The sequence below is a fragment of the Erinaceus europaeus genome, chromosome 17, assembly GCF_950295315.1.
Source record: "Erinaceus europaeus chromosome 17, mEriEur2.1, whole genome shotgun sequence".
NCBI lineage: Eukaryota > Metazoa > Chordata > Mammalia > Eulipotyphla > Erinaceidae > Erinaceus > Erinaceus europaeus.
The window spans coordinates 43,324,438-43,336,923 of record NC_080178.1 but is presented as its reverse complement, the minus strand read 5'-3'; the positions used below and the strand labels follow the sequence as shown (position 1 = coordinate 43,336,923).

At 42.6% G+C, this 12,486-nt stretch overlaps 1 pseudogene; it reads right to left on the bottom strand.

The window, feature by feature from the left end:
- Positions 1-207: 207 nt before the first annotated feature.
- LOC132533711 (protein SET-like) lies at positions 208-1,531 on the bottom strand (annotated as a pseudogene).
- Positions 1,532-12,486: the final 10,955 nt, after the last annotated feature.

Genomic DNA, 12,486 nt, shown 5'->3' with positions numbered 1-12,486 from the left:
GGACTGAAGACCCCACCAATGTGGCCTGGAGCTCCACTTCCCCAGAGGCCCACCATACTAGGGAAAGAGAGAGGCACACTGGGAGTATGGACCGACCAGTCAACACCCATGTTCAGCGGGGAAGCAATTACAGAAGCCAGACCTTCCACCTTCTACTACCCACAATGACCCTGGGTCCATGCTCCCAAAGGAATAGAGAGTGAGAAAGCCATCAGGGGAGGGGGTGGGATATGGAGATTGGGTGGTGGGAATTGTGTGGAGTTGTACTCCTCCTACCCTATGGTTTTGTTAATTAATCCTTTCTTAAATAAAAAAATAAAAAATAAAAAAATATTAGTTTGGAACAGAAAAGGATAGAGATTCTTTTCAACTGTATTCTGTCAAGGTATCCTCCCCCCAAATAAGTTGATAACTATTGTATAAAGGAGAGATGAGACCTCAAAGACAGGGTGATTGTGTACAAGGGGAGAGAAAAAAACAGAAAAAAATAAAGACTGCAACTAGCTCCCAGGGACAGGAGAAAATTTAAAAATGCAGGAATTAATCAGTGTTTCATTAGTCATCTCCTTCATCTTCCTCTCTTTCCTCCCCCTCATCACCATCTTCTTTTCCTTCATCCTCGTCTCCTTCTTCATATCTTCTTTTTTTAAAAAAATATTATTTTTATTTGTTAATTGGATAGAGATGGTTAGAAATCAAGAGGGGAGGGAGGGATAGAGAGGGTGAGAGACAGAGAGACAGCTGCAGTACTGCTTCGCCACTTATGAAGATCTCCCCCCTGCAGGTGAGAATTGGGGGCTTGAACCCAGGTCTTTGTGCATTGTAACATGTGAGCTCAACCAAGTGCACCACCACCAGGCTCCCACTTCTTCATATCTTCTAATCTTTCTTCCTCTTCTTCTTCTTCTTCATCATCATCATCATCATCTTCCCCCTCGCCTTATTCATCATCCATATCAGGAACCAAGTAGTATTGTAGTGGATTTGGCCAGATACCATCTTTAATGGCCTCTCTTAACTCACCTGCATCTGCATGAGAATGGTCAATAAAGCAGGTGAAGAAGGTCTCTGGTTCCTCATGTTGTCTCTTCCTGTTGGTTTTATATTGTGTTTGACTTGAACATTTGATCAAATCCTTTCCAGATTTCCATTTGATTTCAGTGGATCCTTCAAAAGAAGGATCACCACTCTCATTCAGATAAAATTCTTTGAAGAGAACTTTATTTTCAAAGAAAGGGTTTTCAACAAAATAAAAGTCTGTTCTATTACCTGATTTACTATCTTTGAATACTGCCACTTCAACTCTTGTCAAGTAATGCAGTGCCTCTTCATCCTCTTCCCCAAGCAGTGTAGACACTTGTGGGTGGTTGACAAATGTTACCCCAAACTTTGGCATATTGGCCAACAATTCTGATCTCTTCTGAAAAAGTGGTTGGCAGAGTTTGTTATATTTCTGTTCTAACTTCAAAATTGTCACTCCCCAGAAATCAGCTTGGTAAAAAAGCAACAGGATTGAATTGAATATATCCATGAAGTACAGAATGAAATAGACTTAAGGAACAAGCCAGCTAGGAGATTTCTGGAATTTTCTATCTCACCTTAACTCTAATCCCTGAGAGTCTCATCTAAGACTCTTTGCTGACTCTCTGCTACTTAAAAGAGTCAAAGTTCAGATATCTGCTAGGTAAGGAGGATGGCCTAGGTAGATAAAAGCAATGCATCAAGTGAGCTGAAGGTACCGTGTTCCATTATATATATATCTTGAGTTGTAGTTCTAAACTGAGCTATGTGGCTTAATAGAAAATAGTAGGGTCCTCATGTCTGTGGCTCATGTGACTTTGCTTGAAGCATATGGAGAAATCCAAAGTTTTTTTTTTTGTTGTTTGTTTTTTTTTAAGGTGCTCGAGATACCTACAAGTTGTCAGACAACCTTTTGATGACTGGTCCTTCGATTTAGAGATTTTCTTTGTTATCTTAAGTTGCTATTTATGCAATCTTCTTTCATTCTCTCCTATCTCCCCTATTTCTCTCTCTCTCTTCCTCTCTCTCTATCTCTCCCCCCTCTGCCAGGACCTGAACCTGTCAACTTCTTCTTCTTCTAGCGTTTGCCCTTCTTCCGAAGGCAGTCAAGAGCGTCAGGTTGAGCCTGATGTAAAGTTTCGAGACCTCTTTTGAATCTGGAGAGGTGGCAGTCGTTGACTATGTGGGTCATAGTCTGTCTGTAGCCGCAGGGGCAGTTTGGGTCATCTCTGGCCCCCCAGCGATGGAACATAGCGGCGCACTGGCCATGGCCTGTTCAATAGCGATTGAGGAGGGCCCAATCATAACGTGCTAAGTCAAAGCCCGGTTGACGCTTGCAGGGGTCTGTGATGAGGTGTTTGTTCTTTACCTCAGCTGACTGCCAACTCTGTTTCCAAGAGACTGGAACAGAAAAGTTCAGTGTAGGCATAGGGGACCAGATTGGGTGACGAGACGTCAAGCGTTGGACAGGGTGGGCGAAGATATCCGCATATATTGGCAGGTCCGGTCGAGCATAGACGTGGGAAATGAACTTAGATGATACCGCATCCCAACGAATATCTGGTGGGGCGATGTTGCTAAGAACTGGCAGCCATGGAACCGGGGTGGAATGGATGGTTCCAGAAATTATCCTCATGGAGGAATATAATTTGGAATTGACCAAGTGGACATGGGGGCTACGGAACCATACTGGGGCACAGTATTCTGCAGTGGAATAGCATAATGCCAGAGATGATGATCGTAGTGTGGAAGCGCTCGCGCCCCATGAGGAGCTGGCCAGTCTTGCAATGATGTTATTCCTCGCGCCCACCTTTGCTGCAGTTTTTATGAGATGTTTGTGAAATGACAGAGTGCGATCGAGAGTAACGCCAAGATAGACTGGCTGGGCTTCATGCCGGATTCTCGTATCGCCAAGCTGCACATTAAGCTCATGCGAGGCCGAGGCATGGTGTAGATGGAAAACAAATGATACCATTTTTGCAGTGCTAGGGATTAGTCGCCATTTTTTACAGTAATCAGATATCAGAGACATGTCTTTCGTGAGTGTTTCCTTGAGGATGTCGAACTTTGATGCCTGAGTTGCACAGCAGATGTCACGTATTTCTCATCTTACAGAGAAATTCCTATCACCCGCCCAAGCTGGTTTCCGCCCAGGAAGATCTACCTGCGAACAAGCCCTAGCCCTCTCAACTTACATTGAAAATGGATTACAGAAGAATTTAAAGACGGGTGCTGTCTTTGTTGATCTCACAGCAGCCTATGACACGGTCTGGCACTGTGGTCTCCTAGTCAAGATCTCAAGATGCCTGCCTCCATGCGTGGCCAACACTATATAATTTCTTCTCCAAAACAGAAGATTCCGGGTGCATCCGGGTGACAACTCTAGCAGATGGAGACTTGTCTCAAGTGGCCTCCCCCAGGGCTCTGTTCTGGCTCCTACGCTATTTAATATTTACATCAATGACCTCCCAGAAACTTCTTAAGGAAGTTCATCTATGCCGATGACCTATCACCTCAAAGCATCAGACACAAAAAAGAATTTTGCATAGCCACTTATCCTCTCTCCTTGGCCCATTATGCATTATATTAAGCACTTAGCACTGTTGTTGTAGAGTAAGAATGTGTTATAGGTTCCTATTGTATTATTCTCTCTTCAGTGTATCTATAGGACCTCTAAAGCCTCAAATAAAAAGATTGTAAGGAAACCAACTCTCTCTCTCTCTCTTAATTCTGCAGTCAACTTTCTACCTAGACTTCTAGGTTAAAAACCCATCGCAGCCTCTGGAAATATTGCACCTGTAACATTGCTTATCACATTGTGCTTCATAAGTCTGTCTTTACAAAAAACAAGAACCAAAAGGTAACAGGCTGTTTTTTTTTTTGGGGGGGGGGAGTGCACACTATACTAAATGTACTTTGAGTTGTATCTTGATTTAGGAATATTAGATATTTCCATTCATGCCTTCCTATAGTGTTCCAGCATTTGTGCTCCAAAATGAGGACAGTAGGGATGTCCAGGGCTCACAGTCTCTCAGGAGGAATCTAGGGCTGCATGGTCGTCAGCAGTTCCAAATACACTAGAGACTTCACTTACCTTGTTTAGTAACTTTGCCTTAGAATGTTAATTCCACAGGCAGAGTGTGTGTGTGTGTGTGTGTGTGTGTGTGTGTGTGTGTGTGTGTGTGTGCTCACTGCATTTCCTTTGCTTGAGACAGTGTTGTCTGTAATGCTCAAAAGTCAATTGTAAGCAAGCATGCTGGGATTGAAGTCCAGGCTTATCAGACACATAGATCCCTAACCTCTGCAATGCAGATCCCAGAAAAGAACCACTGAGACAACTTCCATTGGCTATATTTGCTTCTAAGATGATCATTACTCTAGATGTGAAATTGTATAGTTGTTGTTTTCCTATAGCATACAACAGTCCATCAAAGAATACCAAAACAGAACCTAAGACCTCTGAGACTACAACTTGTAAGGATCCTGAGAAAGCAGAACAGGTACTAGTCTCTCAATACAAGCAAAGGATGGGGTGTCTGCCACTGAACACAAATAGGGCTGGGAGAACAAGGAGTCTCAGTTGACATAGACCCTGAACTTCAAGCAGAATTGTGGCCACTCCTGCAACCGGAGGTCTCAGCCTATCAAACGCATTGTGCTGATTGTTGTTCATACACCTTTTTATCAAACACAGTCCTGGAGTAATCCAGTCTTGGGAGAGCACAGGAAGAATTCTGAAGGTAAGAAAGAAAAAGGTAAGAGCAGACCCTTGGTGTCATTGTAGGAGCTGTGCTATGGGTGCATGCATCGTGCCAAGGCCAACAGTCTGCTGTACTGCTGAGAGGAAACATAAAAAAAGGATCCAGAGACCAAGAAGATTCTATGGAGATACCAGATAATGAAGACAAGGACGCTGTGTTCAAGAACCAGGTGGTGCAATGCTTTGACGGAGAGGTGGTGCAGCGGGGGCAGCAGACAAGACAAGGCCACTGCAGATGTCCTGCGCATGTCTGCCTGGCAGTGTGCCAAATCATGCATTTCATGTGAGAATTAAGTTTGGGTCATGACCTGGTTTCCAGGAAAAGACTAAAGGCATGTTTGATGCACTACATTTTGGAGCTGATGCTACTTTCTGATCTCTTCACAGCTTATATAAATGCATTGGGGAGGTGTTTGGAGGATGAATGGAGGGTTTACTCTACTCTGTTGCATGAGTGCAGGGAAGAACATAGACAATCACACATTTTCAGGTGCCATTCTGCTTGGCTTGCTTGAGCCAGACCTTATGTTTGAAAAACAAATGCCTTGACTGAAAAACCTCTTCTCAGCTAGGAAAAAAACAAAAAACAGAAAAGCTCATACTTTGGACTCCTATGAAACATAGCCTTTGTAGAGAGAAAGACTAGTAGTCCACAAAAAGAACTACATTTCCAGCATGTGTTTTATTTATTCATTAATTTTTTATTTATTTTATTTTCCCTGTAATGTTGGGCTACAGTAAAAAAAAAAAAAAAAACAGTTCATGAAGAATGCAGCTAAAAACCTCGGAATCCCAGATGCTGTGAAAGCACACAGGAGGGAGTCGGGCTGTAGGTCAGCGGGTTAAGCGCAGGTGGCGCAAAGCACAAGGACCGGCATAAGGATCCCAGTTCGAACCCCGGCTCCCCACCTGCAGGGAAGTCGCTTCACAGGCGGTGAAGCAGGTCTGCAGGTGTCTTTCTCTCCTCCTCTCTGTCTTCCCCACGTCTCTCCATTTCTCTCTGTCCTATCCAACAACAACAACAATAATAAATACAACAATAAAACAAAGAGGGCAACAAAAGGGAATAAATAAATAAAATAAATATTAAAAAAATTAAAAAAAAAGAAAGCACACATGAACCAGAAATGCCACTTTTACATAAGAGTTCTTTCTGCCTCTCTATTGCATATAACCCTGTCTGGGAATGTTTGAACCCACCCTCTGGAGGGAAGATTGAAGGGATGCCAGTGGGCTTTATAAGAGTGACACTTCCTCTCTGGGTGGGAAATCATTCCATAGAATCTTGGGCCCCTCCCGCACCCCCAGAACTGAGGTCTCCACCTGAGTAAGACTGTCAGGTGAGCTGTAGGTGCAGAAGGTGCAAGAAAACTCATTTCAGATATTTGACCATCATTTTCATGTTTTTAGTCACTATGGCTTCTTTTTTTATTTGCCTAAATTGTCCTATTTTCAAACCATTATCTAGTTAAACTGACAATTCTGGACATACTAGATAGTCCAGAGTATTGCCTTTGTTCAACATGCAGGGCTTTGGGCCAGCGGTAGAGCTTAGTGGAAGACTCTGTGGTTGCACACCTGTGGACTTGAGGTTTGATCACACACACACACACACACACACACACACACACACACACACACGTACAGGCACAGACACACATGAACACACACACGCACACACATACACACACACACACACACCATAGGGAAGAAAAAAAAAAGAACTATGACCTCTGATCAGTTTTTCTCAGAGTCACATTTGAGCAGGTGAGCTCAACATGTAGCTGCTTCATTGGCACATATAAACATTATTATTTTATCTTTTAGATAGATAGAGAATGCAACCAGAGTACTGAGGCTTCCTTCAGTGTGGAGGGGACGGATCTGAAACCCAATTCTCACCAATGACAAAGCAGCCACTATAAAAGCCAGCTATTTTACTAGCCTATCAGTTGTTTTCTTGCTTAACTCAAAGAAATGAACTGCCCCTCTTTTATCCTAGAATTTATATATCTTTGAAGACCGATCACCAATGCTGCTGTCATCTCTACAAAAACAAGAAGACTATTCTCAGAATCTGCTAATACAAGATGCCAATTGTTAACTGACCAAGAAAGAGCAACAAAGCCAGGAAGTCTTGGAGCAACTAGAACTGCTGCAACTAAAACAAGAGTGAGTTTTGGTGGACTTGCAGGGAGACTCCAGTGGGGAAGGTTCGGGCAGCACAGCTAGTGCTTCAGCACATCTCAGCCAGCCAACTGGGGTCTCCACGCAGCCCTTCATAGCCACCATGCTTAGCGTCAGGACAGCCTTCGTGGCCAGAAACAGTTGTCAATCAGCTCCATGGCCTTTGGCTTTGTGGTCAGTGGTGTTAGTAGAGGAATAAGGGGTCAGTCTGAAGCAGGAACCATCCCAGTATAGGTTTATCATCAGTAGGTTGGGAACCCAGGACCCAGGGTCAGGAGTGTGGGGTCCCAAACTAGAAGCAGGGCTAGGCCATCATGAAAAGCCTTCCCTATACTCATACCTGCCATTCTCCTACAGCTCAGCCTGGGATGAACATATCTCTCATTTCCATTTCCTGAGGAAAGAGAGTGTTTAGTTGCTCTTGTCCTGAGGCTGAGCATTTGGGTCAGGGAGCAGGTTAGGAGAGCAGTGAAAGAAACTGCTGTGAGAAAGACTCCCCCAAATGGAGGTAGTTCCTTCCTCCATAAAGCTAGTCTCTCTCTGTCTTCCTCCCTTGCTCCCTTTTTCCTTCCCTCCCTTCATTCCTTCTGTATTTACTACTATATTATGTGGGGCTTGGTGTCCTGATGCTCCACTATTTCGGGCAGTCCTTTCTTTGATAGAATGTGTGAACTAGATGGAAACAGAGAGCAGGAGAGGCACCTGCAAAACTGTTCTACTACTTATCAAACATCTCCATTGCAGGTGAGGACCTTGAACTCAGTCTTTGCAAATGGCAGAATGTGTACTCTTCTAGATGAGACACCACCAGGTCCCAAGTCCTGTCATCATCAAGTGCAATGGAATCTGCCCACTATCACCAGTACTCTTCAACATACTGTTGGAAGTTCTTGTTATGGCAATCAGGCAGGAACAAGGCATTAAAGGCATGCATATTAGAAGAGAAGCAGTGGAACTCTCCCTATTTGTGGAAGTCATGAGAGTATAAATAGAAAAACCTAACCAGGGAGTTGGGCAGTAGTGCAGGGGGTTAAGCTCACGTGGCACAAAGGACAAGAACCGGCATACAGATCTCGATTCATATCCACGGCTCCACACCTGCAGGGGAGACTCTTCACAGGTGGTGAAGCAGGTCTGCAGGTGTCTATCTTTCTCCCCCCCTTTTGTCTTCCTTTCCGATCTCCATTTCTCTCTGTCCTATTCAACAACAAGGTCATTAATAACTACAACAATAATAACTACAACAATATAACAAGGGCGACAAAGGGGAATAAATAAATATTAAAAGAAAAAAACTAGGGAGTCGGGCTGTAGCGCAGCGGGTTAAGCGCAGGTGACGCAAAGCACAAGGACCGGCATAAGGATCCTGGTTCGAACCCTGGCTCCCCACCTGCAGGGGAGTCGCTTCACAGGCGGTGAAGCAGGTCTGCAGCTGTCTATCTTTCTCTCCTCCTCTCTGTCTTCCCCTCCTCTCTCCATTTCTCTCTGTCCTATCCAACAACGACAACAACAATAATAACTACAACAATAAAACAAGGGCAACAAAAGGGAATAAATAAAATAAATATTAAAAAATTTTAAAAAAAGAAAAAAACTAAAAAAAAAGAAAAACCTAAGGAATGCAACAAGCTTTCAGATGTTATCATGCAATACAGTAAGGTGTCAGGCTACCAAATTAACATTCAAAAGTCAGTGGCATTCCTCTATGCAAACACTAAGTTAGGAGAAGTTGAAATCCAGAAGTCAATTCCTTTTACTATAGCAACAAAAGCAATAAAATATCTAGGAATAAACCTAACCAAAGAAGTGAAAGACTTGTATACTGAAAATTATGAGTCACTACTCAAGGATATTGAAAAAGACACAAAGATGTGGAAAGATATTCCATGTTCATGGGTTGGAAGAATTAGCATCATCAAAATGAATATACTACCCAGAGCCATACACAAATTTAATTCTATTCCAATCAAGATGTCAATCACATTTTTAAAGGGAATAGAAAAAATGCTACAAATGTTTATCTGGAACCAGAAAAGAGTTTGAATTGCCAAAACAATCATGAGAAGAAAGAACGGAAGGAGGCATCACACTCCCAGATCTCAAATTGTATTATAGGGCTATTGTCATCAAAAGTGCTTGGTACTGGAACATGAATAGACATACTGACCAGTGGAATAGAATTGAGATCCCAAAAGTAAGCCCCCACACCTATGGACATCTAGTCTCAAACAAAGGTGCCCAGACGATGAAATGAGGAAAGCAGAGTCTCTTCAATATATGGTATTTGAAAAAAAAAAAAATGGGTTGAACCATGCAGAAGAATGAAACTGAATCACTATATTTCACCAAATACAAAAGGAAATTCCAAGTGGGTCAAGGATTTGGATATTAGACCAGAAGCTGTCAGATACTTAGAGGAAAATATTGGCAGAACTCTTAAAACTCTTCTCAGCATAAATTTTAAAGACATCTTCACTGAAATGAATCCAATTACAAAGAATATGGCAAGCAACAGACCTATGAGACTACATCAAATCAAAAAGCTTCTGCACAGCAAAAGAAACCACTGCCCAAACTAAGAGACCCCTCACAGAATGGAAGAAGATCTTTACATGCCATACATCAGACAATAGGCTAATAACTAGAATATATATAGAGCTTGCCAAACTCAACAACAAGAAAACAAATAACCCCATCCCAAAATGGGGAGAAGACATGGACAGAATATTCACCACAGAAGAGATCCAAAAGGCCAAGAAACATATGAAAAAGTGCTCCAAATGTTTAATTGTCAGATAAGTGCAAATAAAGACTGCTATCAGATACTATCGTCACTCCTGGGAGAATGTCATACATCAGAAAAGGTAGCAGCAATGAATGCTGGAGTGGTTGTGCTGTCAAAGGAACCCTCCTGAACTGCTGTTGGGAATGTAAATTGGTCCAGAATCTGTGGAGAACAGTCTGGAGAACTCCCAGAAGGCTAGAAATGGACCTACCCTATGATCCTGCAATTCCTCTCCTCGGGATATAGCTAAAATATGAGAGTATAAACAAGTAATTAATAAACAAATGAAATTAAATTAATAAACAAATTAAAAGATCCCAGCAGTAAACCAAGTTCTAATATTGTACTTAAACTTTTTAAACAGCCTTAAATCATACTAAAAAAAGAGCTTCCAAAATTATAAAGATATTTAAACCAATTCTAATTATCCAGTTATCAATTATAGTAAACTTCTAACTTGGTACAAGTTTTTTTCTTCACAAGTAAATGCTTACAGCTATGTCAAGCCTTCACATGAAGAACCAGCAGCTCATACGGAATCCCCAAGACCATTTGGACTCTGCCCTCTGACATTGTCCACAAGATGGCCCAACTGGGAGTCAGGCAGTAGTGCAGCTTGCTAGTCGCACGGGCGCAAAGCGCAAGGACCCGCATAAGGATCCCAATTTGAGCCCCTGACTCCCCACCTGTAGGGGAGTCGCTTCACAGGTGGTGAGGCAGGTCTGCAGGTGTCTGCCTTTCTCTCCCCCTCTCTGTCTTCCCTCCTCTCTCCATTTCTCTCTGTCCCATCCAACAATGACGACAACAACAACAAAAAATATATGGCACAACTACAATACCCCGCAACCCATGATGTGACCTGGCCCAATCTGAAGAACCTGATTCACAGAGTCCAAGGACAAAACTTTCCTACTGCCCTTCTCTTGCCCATCACTGTCTGCCCTTCCTGCTTCTGCATCACCTGTCACCTTTTGGCAGTTTCAGCACACTCTCTAAAGAAAAACAAAATTCCAGTGTCTGTCTTCCCCCTCCAAGTTAAGATGTGTGGTGTTTCTTCCCCTGGTTGATGGCAATGGACAGACACTTCTTTTTTTTTTTTTACTTTTATTTTTTTAATTGGGGAATTAATGTTTTACATTCAACAGTAGGTACAATAGTTTGTACATGTATAACATTCCCCAGTTTCCCATATAACAATACAACCCCCACTAGGTCCTCTGAATCCTTCCTGGACCTGTATTCTCCCCACCCACCCAACCCAGAGTCTTTCACTTTTGTGTGATATGCCAATTCCATTTCAGGTTCTACTTCTGTTTTCTTTTCTGATCTTGTTTTTCAACTTCTGCCTGAGAGGGGGATCATCCCATATTCATCCTTCTCTTTCTGACTTATTTCACTCAACATGATTATTCCAAGGTCCATCCAAGATAGGCTGAAAACGGTGAAGTCACCATTTTTTAGAGCTGAGTAGTATTCCATTGTGTATATATACCACAACTTGTTCAGACACTCATCTGTTGTTGGAAACCTGGGTTGCTTCCAGGTTTTGGCTATTACAAGTTGTGCAGACAAGAGTTCAATAACCAACATATATAAATAGCTTGCAAAAATCAACAATAAGAAAACAAACAACCCCCTCCAAAAATGGGGGGAGGACATGAACAGAATATTCACCACAGAAGAGATCCAAAAGGCTGAGAAACACATGAAAAATTGCTCCAAATCTCTGATTGTCAGAGAACTTCCATTGAAAAATTTTACTTGTTCTCCTAAGATTATAGATATGGATTGACTATTACTTCTATAATTATACATCTATACTTTTCTTTATCACGCAGTCACTAGAACTGGTGAGAGAGGAACGGTAATCTTACTTCCTGGCTGAATCCACCCAACATGAGACCCAACAAGTTTTTAGATCAGTTAAAAGAAATGAACAGCTTTTGGGTGGGGATGGATTGACCAGAAGAGGGTCTTTGCTGAAAGCAAGCAGTCCTGGACTCCTCAGTTATCTGAAAGCTAGGGTTCTTTGTATTTGCTCATGCTATTGACTCTTTTTCTTTCATTCTTCCCTTTTACTTTTATTTATTTATTTTGGATAGAGATAGGGAGAAAGGTAGAGAGATACCTGCTGCACTTCCATCCTGAAGCTGGGGAACTGAGGCTTGAACCTGGGTTCTTGCACACTGCAATGTGTACACTTCAAGTAGTTGCACCACCACCTGGCCTCTGCTTTTACCTCCTGTTTCAAAGAGTGAGAGCAAAACCAGATTTCCTACTGAATCGAAGGGTACAAGGACTTTGGGACGGTGGTGGTAGTGGATGGAGTCAGACTCTTGCCTTCCCTCCAGGTATTTAGCAGGAAGGTGTGCATAACACGATTGAAGGAACAAAATAAATTTAAGCCTACAGAAAGAATGGGATGAAGATGTGCAGAAGCAGCAGCGAGATGAAGATGCCAAGGCTTTTGACAAGTAATTGCCCTCTGGGGTTGCAAGTTCCCTCCTCTCCCAGTTTCCTCCCTCTGATCTGGGAGTCAATAGAGCTTCATGAAAATATATGGGGATTGCCAATGGAGCTCCATGAAGGATAGAACTCTGGGTTTAGTGTGGGGACAGTTTTGTTGCCTGTTAAATGTCTACCAACAGTGCTTTGGTCTGCCTCTACTCAAGAGATCCTTATTTTCCTTTTGTGGAGGGTGGGAAAACCTGGGTGGAAGAAAGGGCAGCACATT